The sequence below is a fragment of the Trichogramma pretiosum genome, unplaced genomic scaffold (genome assembly GCF_000599845.2).
Source record: "Trichogramma pretiosum strain Unisexual culture from Peru unplaced genomic scaffold, Tpre_2.0 scaffold15, whole genome shotgun sequence".
Lineage (NCBI taxonomy): Eukaryota > Metazoa > Arthropoda > Insecta > Hymenoptera > Trichogrammatidae > Trichogramma > Trichogramma pretiosum.
In genome coordinates, this window is record NW_019641686.1 from 2,692,631 (window position 1) to 2,702,618 (window position 9,988).

At 38.0% G+C, this 9,988-nt stretch overlaps 2 pseudogenes; both read left to right on the forward strand.

Annotated features, from left to right (window-relative positions):
* Window positions 1-3,894: 3,894 nt before the first annotated feature.
* LOC111694191 lies at window positions 3,895-4,013 on the forward strand (annotated as a pseudogene).
* Window positions 4,014-4,351: 338 nt separating this feature from the next.
* LOC111694190 lies at window positions 4,352-4,470 on the forward strand (annotated as a pseudogene).
* The last annotated feature ends 5,518 nt before the right edge of the window (window positions 4,471-9,988 follow it).

Here is a 9,988-nt window from a genome sequence, read left to right on the forward strand (position 1 = left end):
GTCTCAATCTAGCCGACGAAATCTTTTTGTCGCAGCTCGGTATATGCGACGCAGGGGCAAAAAAACCCTTCATCTCTGTCGAGTACTAGTGGTGGTGCCGGTGGAGGAGACATCGACGCGACGCGCTACGAGGACACGTTGGCGCTCGGCACACGCGCAATCAAATCGAAATCGACTCCGAGGAGAGGGACGCCTCGTACGCGTGAATAAATGTAGACGCGATGAAAGATCGGCATGGAACGGCTTTCTCCTCCTTCACTCTGCTGTAGGAAGAAATGAAAAAAGGTTAGAGAGAGAGAGAAAAAAGGGCCACCGCACAGGCGAGACCTCCCAGGGAAGTACTGTCGCCGGATTTGAATCAACGTGACGCATACATACGCACGTGCATGCATACGTTGACGGAACCGGCTTTCTTTTCTCGTTATACGCTCGAACGCGTGCGCTTCCGCTGGCTGAGCGTTCGCATGCGCAACCTGCATAGTTATACATTTGTCAGAGGCCACATACGCGCGTACATGCAGCTCGAGCTCGTTTTATTGGCTCGGCGGCAGCAGCGAGTGTAAAGTCAGGTGTCTGCACATGCAGCGCGAGCACGAGCGAGCCGGTTTCTTTATTTTTCACGGCCCTTGCTCCTTGCTCGCTTCCTGCACCGCTGCGTTTTCTATTGATTATGTGACGATTATGATTGATAAGCCAGTCCTGCGAGACTTACGAGCTGGCTCGGGCGATATGTACACACTACAGGCGTATACGCACGGCCAGGCAGGCGGCTGCAGGCCTGACGCCCAAGGAATTGAGATTTATCGTTGAGACTGGCCGTAAGACTCGCACTATGTGCGTTTCGCTCCCTCCACGCATACAGCCTTATATATTTATTGATAATCTATGGTCTACAAGTATATCTATACTCGGCTCGGTTAAGCTTCTCTTGCTGATTAAGTTTCAATGGCCGTATACATACACACATACACATACACACGTATCTGTGATATCGTATCGTAAATATAGATTATACGCCATCCGGCTTGTTATGCCTCTCCGCGATTTTCCTATTTTCGTCGATAAGTCGTTTTAGAGAGGTAATAAGTCTAGAAAAGTGAATTTCCCCACCATATAGCCCCACCATTTGATGTAATATACACATTAGTTGAGTCCAAAGACTTGGCGCGCTCTAGATAAACTTGTATGTAAAGCCCCCTTTCAGAAGAAACGAGACGATCGAATTATTGCTCAATCCAGATATATACTTGTAAACTTTACGAGCCTCGACGTGCACTTGTTTCTTCATTTTTAGTCTCGTATTATAGCCGTGTTTTAATAACTATCCAACCAAATATATGCAAAGATACCAAAAAACAAGCACAACGCGTTATTAATTTAACCCGATGGAATATTTTATTGCTAATAAATAGCTGTAAATATGAGCTCGCCTCTCAAGGGAAAATAGACGTTATTATACACGAAGTGAACGACCGAGTAGAGCCATAATTGATCTCAAAAATAATTTGCTACATGAAAAAAAGCTCCTCAACATCCGTCGATCTTACCCAAGTTCGTCCAAATTTGTCGCATATTATTATAATAAAAAATAACATGCTTTTCGATTTAAAGATATATCACACCGCACAAGTGTGTCAATTGTGAAATTTCAGACTGCAGTTAAATTATAACTCGTACGTGGCAGTCGCTGCGTGAGAAAATATCAATCAGACGCGTAAGTGCATTGATCACTTGCAAAAGGCGTTGCGCGCACACTATAAGCTCGAGCAAGATGATCGATGAGGCAGTGTGTAGGGCGCGCATCATATACTCGAATTAATCTGCTTCTCCTTCATGCCCTACATCTATCAAGCCGTGATAATTTACAGCTTAACGCGAACATTGTCGATATCAAAATTAACCAATAGACACCTATATATAACGCACACACGTATATATATATTACGTGCGGAGGTGGATAAAATAACGTGTATACAGTATAGGGACATGACGATGCCTTGAGGCTAAAGCTCGTCGATCGATACATCGTATTGAGTCCGGAGGACTATAACATTGGATCTGGAATTGGCAGCAGCAGCAGCAGCAGCAACAGCAGCTCGTATCTCTCTATATACAACAGACAGCTACATCCCTACAGTACCCTACCTACTTGTGCATAGGTGCGTATGCATCGTATATGTATGTACAGTAGTGCGAATTATACGCATTGTTCCTGGAAGACGTGTGAATCTCGAGAGACGGCTATGTACGAGCGAGATAAAAGTTTTCAAGTAGCTGTAGTGAGTACTATACATATACGCACGTGGAGATGAAGATGAATCGTAGTCGTTTTGAAGCCTCTATTATCACGGAGTAATGGCTACACAATTTTTTAACTTTAATAAAAGCGAGGAGCGATCTTGCATTGCCGTAAAACTAACCTGAAAGATATTTATGTAAAGGTCGAAATGTGCACCAGTGTCACATAGATTTCACATTGTCTCATTTTACACTGCACGCCCTTATGACTTTTTTTGAGTAAGTTTTCAATGTGGATCACGTACTTGAGCCAAGAAATAGTAAGTAATCTATAACGCGCCTTCATCGCGAAAAGGAAAAAGTTTCGCGACTTTATGCGACAGACCAATGGGAAATCATTTTTGTAACTGAGTAGAGCGCGGAGACATCCCAATTCCCGAACCGATTGACTTGAACTCATATGAATATAATATTTTTAAGATGATGAGCTTTGGCGAAGTGTACGCGTGAAAGACAAACACATAACGCTCATCTGTCGAATCGAACCGCTTGCTATCCTTGAATTCCAAATGATCGAGTCCTCGGAACAAAAGTCATGAAAAATTACAGTTCAATCGACAAGCGCAAGAATAAAATTTCATCGTACATCAGAGCTTCGCTATACCTATATCAGAAAAATCGCGACCCTTGCCAGGCTGCCCCTCGCAACGCATAGGATATATAAAAAGAAAGAGTAAAAAATATATAAGCCCAGGCGTGATGTTCGGTGCGTAGGTGTGTGAAGCGCAAGAAAGGTGATAATAAAAGAATGAGCTGGGCCGTATTTATAGGGCAATATAACTTGATCGAAAAAGTGATTGTGCAATGAATACGTGCGCTACACGCGGCAATGTATTCTCGCTGTAGCCGAGTATAGAATGAAAAACTTGTATAAAAGAAAAGTCAAAAGACAATTTCAAGTTTCTTCCTGTTCTTCATCGTCACTTCTTCTTCTCTTGGGTCACATTCACAATCGCAGCGACTTGGAGCATTCCCTCTGGCTTATACTCGTCAAGCCATTGCGTACATATGTGCAAAAATTTATATAAACACTCAAACATATACACCAGACTGTTGTAAACGGTCGACGGCTAATATCGCAACAGACTGTTCAAATTCCCCGTTGATAATGACCGAGAGACTGAATAATTTCACAGCTGAAGCGCCACAAAGATTTGTACCGTCGAACTTGTCGGCTTCACGAAAGATATCTCGCAGTCTACATCGTAGTCAGAAAGTACCTGATGGTTAACATGTAGGACAAAAATGGAGTCGACCGTCCAATGCAAGATGCTCCGGAATATCTTGGCAAGCAAACATTGACCAAAAAACCTCGGTACTTCAAAGCAAAGAGAATTAACAGAAAAGCAGGGGTTAATCGACCTCAGAAAAGATCATTGGAAAAAATAAATTTTCATAAAAAAAGACTTATAAAAAAGACTCGTCCTCGCCTATACTTGGCCTTATGGCTAACATGCGAGTTCGTGCTTTTTAGACAGACGAGTGCCAATAGTGTAAAGCTGAATATTGTTTTTCCTGCTCATTGTTGCCTTTGTGCCGATCCTGTAATAAATTTGCTTCCTTCTTTTCATATGCTTTGATATCGGAATGAATTATGTCTACGTCCATATCACTTTGAAAACTACGGTTCTCGTCCGATCACCGCATATAAACAAAGTTGAGCGCGGTTAGTACTTGGATGGGTGACCGCCTGGGAACCCCGCGTGACGTAGATACTCCTTCTTTTGACCTTTTTTTAAATTTTTTTTTCTATTTTTTTACATCGAGATAAACCGCCCCCGCCTCTACTTGCTATTAGCTATTAGATTTTTGTATTAAATTGATTTTTTCTTTCTTTCTTTTTTTGTTTCGACTTTTACTTTTTACATCGAGATAAACCGCCCCCGCCTCTACTTGGCCTTATGGCTAACATGCGAGTTCGTGCTTTTTAGACAGACGAGTGCCAATAGTGCAAAGCTGAATATTGTTTTTCCTGCTCATTGTTGTCTGTGTGCCGATCCTGTAATAAATTTGCTTCCTTCTTTTCATATGCTTTGATATCGGGATGAATTATGTCTACGTCCATATCACTTTGAAAACTACGGTTCTCGTCCGATCACCGAATATAAACAAAGTTGAGCGCGGTTAGTACTTGGATGGGTTACCTCCTGGGAACCCCGCGTGACGTAGATACTTCTTCTTTTGACTTTTTTTTTACTTTTTTTCTATTTTCTTTTTTACATCTAAACAAACTCTCCCGATATTTCACGATATCGAACTTTTGACAGAGTCTCGTCGACTACGAGACAGAGTTTGATCCTCCGTTATCAGAGCACATAGAAAAGTACGGAAATCGAGGTCGTGGCTCTGTCTCGTATTTGTCCTCCACAATATGCGACGAGTTTATATTACTTATGTCAGAACAACTGACCAAAAAAATTCTCAACGAAATCAAGGAGGCTAAATATTTCTCCATTAGTGTTGATTCAACGCCTGATATTTCTCACGTTGATCAACTCACTTTTATTGTTCGCTATGTCGATTCGAATGGTCAGCCACAAGAATGATTTCTCAAATTCATCGCCAACTGTGGACATAAAGCCGAAGAGACTGCCACTGCTGTATTAACGACATTAGAGGAGCTTGGTTTAAATTTGAACGATTGCCGAGGTCAATCTTACGACAATGCGGCTAATATGTCAGGGTGTTATTCTGGACTGCAAGCACGCATTCGAGAATTGAATCCTTTGGCAGATTATGTACCATGCTCGGCACATTCATTAAATTTAGTAGGAGTAAGCGCAGTAGAGTCTAGTTCGGAGGCAGCGAGATTTTTTTCAATGGTGCAACAACTATATAATTTCTTTTCGGCCACAACAAATAGATGGAAAATTTTAGAGAAAAGCATAAAAACAACCATAAAAAGCCTCTCGACTACTAGATGGTCTGCGCGCCACGATGCGTGTAAAAGTTTGTGCGAGTCTTGGAGTGAAATTTTGGGTGCTCTAAAAAGCATTTCTGAGGATAAAACTGAGAAGCCTTTGACTCGGACACAGTCCAAGAATCTGTACAAATTTTTTAATTCATTCGATAGTTGCTTTATAGCGCTTTTTTGGAATGACGTATTAAATAGATTTAATACCGTCAGCAAATCTCTGCAATTATCTCTGGCAGAGTTGAATAATGTAGTGTTGAACTACGAATCTCTGATGGCTTTTTTATCAGAACTTCGAAACGAAAACACATTTAATTATTATGAGACTAGAAGTAAAGAAAAGAGCCAATTACAATGTTATAAATGGGGAAAAAAGCATTCTCGAAAGCGTAGAACCCATTTTGACGAGGATAACTTCACAGAAGATTTTCAGTTTTCTGCCTCAGATCATTTTCGAGTGAACGTCTATTTTTATATTTTAGATGTATTAATTCAAAATTTAGAAACACGTAAAGTTGCTTATTTGGAGATTAGTAAAAAATACGGATTTCTCGTCAACATACAGCAGATGAGTCATGATGCAATTGCCAAAGAAGTCGAAGAGCTTGTGAAAATTTGGTACCCGGACAAAAAGTTCAAAACAAAAAGGTCAATACCGGTAGGATCAAAACTATTAAAAGGTCAATGACAAAAAGGTCACAATTAAAAAAAGGTCAAATACCCAAAAGGTCAGCTCGAAAAAAGATAAAAAAAATAAAAACGTACAGTTCAGTACGAGCATATATATGCTACGTAACTTCGTCTGTTTATCTACATAGTTACTATTATTTACAATTTAAAATTAATATTCTCCTTCTGCACAGACGACGTACATTCGTGGCAGAAAAGCAAGAGGCAGAAGAGCTAGGGAGGAAGTCCGTTATGCGCTTCGCCTATGGAACCAATACCAGGCCGTGCTTGATGGTGCGGCAAGAACAAACAACGCATCTGAAGGATGGCACAATCGATTCCAGATGGTTGTTGGAAGACACCACCCAAGCCTCTATGCTTTTTTGGCTGAATTGCAACACGAGAAAGGCGATACCGAGTCAATTTTGCATCAGATTGGGCCAGGCAGTTCGGGACATGCCAAAAGGCAAGTTGCAAGAGGTAGAAGACAGGATATCTAACATCGTGAGGCGCTACAACGAATACGTCGAGGACGACAACGTTCTAAAACACCTCAAGGATCTCGGACATTACATGCACCTTTAGATTCGACGATAATGTAGTATTTTTTTTTTTTTACCTTTTTAGGCTTTTGACCTTTTTGGTGTTTGACCTTCCAGGGGTTTGAACCTTGGGGTCTGACCTTTTCGGTCTGACCTTTTTGTTTTGACCTTTTTGTACCGGAATCAATTTTAGAACAATGTTAGAACTAAAGTAAAGCTTCCACATGCAATATCATCAAGTACTTGGCGACAACACATCAATGCAGAGCAAGAAAAAAAAAGAATTTGGAAGAAATGAAAAGGGAAAGGAAAGAACTTAGAGAAATTAATAAACAGAAAAAGTTGGAGGCCGATATTCTGTAGAAAAGCAAGCAAGAAGCTATAAAGCAAAAAAAACAAGAAGATAAAAATAAAAACAGAGACACTCGTGTTTTAAATAATTTTGATCAATCAGATGAGACAGATATGGAAGAAGATGAAAATGTTTTAATATCAGAAGTGTCAGATCTAGAAGAAGCTGGAAATATTTCAAGTACAGCAGTTTCCTTTATAGAAGAAGCTGAAGATGTTTCAAGCTCAAAAGCGACATGTAAAAAAGAAAATATAAAACATAAGTTTACAGCAAACCACCTTATTGAAGGGCCATCACCCAAAAAAATGAAAAGATTAGCAAAGAAAAGCAAACAAGAATCTACAAAAAAACAAAACCAAGAAGCGACAGACAAACAAAAGATTAAAAAACATAAGTTCACAATACACCATAGTCTTGAAAAAGACTTATCAGTAATCGATGGGCCAATAGCCAAAAAAATCAAAAAAGAAATGATTGAAAGTATTGAACAAACAGAGAACCAAAGAAAAAGTGGTTCAAGATTAATAAAAAAGATTGTTAAATTAGATCTTTAATAAATAAACATAAAATGAATTTAATTATGTTACAAATTTTAAATAGTTACCAAGTTTTTTTATGATTAAATAGCAGTAACTTGTATAATCTTCTTACAATTCTTCAACTTTGAGTTACCTGAAAAAAAATCACAAAATATCATTATTTTATTTAAATTCAAATTCCTAACATTAATGCAATATTTCAATGTAATTTTAGATACTCTGCAATAAATAATAAATTCAACTTATCTGATATAGACGTTGGTATAAATGATTAAAATTACTTCCTCACAAATTGAGCAACAGATTTGAACACATGTACATACTACATATAATAACAACAAGCAGTAAAGTAGCAGCCCATGGTGATCTCAATACTTATAGAGATTCCATGGCCTGAATCAAAAAAGAAGAATCATCATAAGACTTGGCTGATTAAAATGTCAAGCCACGATAAATGGTTTCTGCTTGGTCGAGTTACTTTTGACACGAGTCGAAATAGTATAAAGTGCCATCTACGGTGAAAATGACACTATTTAAAATCAAAACTGAAAAATCAACGCGCACGAAGCGCGTCTGATTGTTACTAGTCAAATTAACTTAGCAAAACAAGGGTGGTCGAAAACTAGGCTTGAGGTGGTCGAAAATCGGATTTTGTGGCCGAAAACTGGGCGATTTGCGTTTTTTTCATTTAATGATTTTTTATACATATGGTTATTACTTTCGGGGTAAGTAAACATACCCATTCGAAAGGTAACATTTTTTTCTATCAAATGGTATTTTTTAAAAATTTTTAAACATCATGCATAAGCTCTATAAATGAGCGAAGAGAGATTTTTTCTTAAGTGTCCGAAAACTGGCGCATTTACCTTATAAGAGCGTACGAAGAATCGATTTATTCAACAGGAACTACGGCATTGTAAGTAAATAACTTTTCAAAATATTTCTATTCATTTATTAAACAATTAAAATTTTATAATTTATGGAATCAAGAGCAGTAGTCAGCCCACGCCCAAATCTTTGCCATCAAAAAAACAGAAAAAAGTAGTGTTAATTATTTATTAGTAAAATTAAATTAAATAGCAGTATAAAATAATTTTTTGACTATTATTACAGGAAGCGAAAAACTCATTAAAGCGCGATAATGGGCTGAATCAGGATGCAGCGTACTACTTACGCAATTATGATTGCAACATGTCCATTGGTCTTTATGATAAACCACCCTATCCACTAAAGAAGTCGCATCATTTTTATTTATTCTCCGAGGAATTTCAAACATTGAATCCCGATGTATGGATAAATGGTGACATGATGGATGCATTTTGCAAGGTGAATTCCAAATTCTGGATAGAAGCTACATTTATACCATCCGAACTGAGTGGTATGATTTTGGGAGATAAAATCATAATGAATCGCAAGTGGTCCATGTGTAAGATAGACGGTTTTTTGAAGTCGTATAGATATATATTCCTACCCTTCGTAAAGGATTCTCATTGGTGCTTGTTTATTATCGACCTAAGATGAAGCAGTTGATGCATGTAGATCCATATCATAGGGAATCAGACCCAGATGACTTATCGGAAAGAACACTAAACGCAAACAAAAATTTTACATCTTATTTACATCAATATAATAAAATAAAAAGTAACATTTTAACAGAGACTGATTGGATTAAATCTCCATTTTTACCAAAGGGCCCCATGCAACCACGAACAGATATAGATAATTGCGGTGTGTACATCATGTATTATATGGACACAATTGGTCGACAAGAAGAGTTTGCAGAAGTATTCAATCCCGATGATTATCGCGAGACAAAAGCTCAGTTGCTCATCGACCACACTAATAATATGACAAAAGTATGCATATACTGTTTTTATAAAAAAGACCTCCCTAACATTGTATGCGCAGATTGTCAACGATCGGCTCATAAAAGATGTATTCAAGAAATGTGCACAGATGATAATTGAAACAACAAGACTTTCATTTGTCATCGTTGCTTTTAATAATACTTATAATTGATTTTACATGACCAAGTTTCAAATTAAATATTAATCGTAAATATTAACGTATGAATTGCATGTATACGTACAATTTTATATAATCAACATAATACTAGTCGGTACTATCTTTTAAATTTACTGAATCATTAATAAAAACTTATTACTCACAAGCAATTTATATTTTTTTTACTAATTTCTGTTCCTTAAAAATTATCTACGGCAAATACATTTATATTATCACGGTTGTTATATATTACTTATATACTAGGGGAGAGCGGGGTGTGTTGGCATATGAGGTAAGTTGACAAAAATGCATATTTCTCCATACCACTAACTTGTATAGAAATAATACTATCAGTAGTGCTAACACCATAATAGGTTGTATTTGTATGCAATGGCACCATATCGGTTCAAGTCACTGCGATAAGGAGAAATATGCCATTTTGCCAACTTACCTCACATGCCAACACACCCCGATCTCCCCTACTTCTGATTGATTTTAATTTAAGTACATTTTCTCCAAATTCCCATTCTCATACACTTTTCAACTCTGAGCTTTCTTATAAGGTAGAGATGTAAACACAAGCAGAATAGTGGACACAAGCCTTCATTTATCGATTCTATCTCGTCGTCCGTCATGCTGCACGATCGATAAAGAAGTTTGTACGATTCGG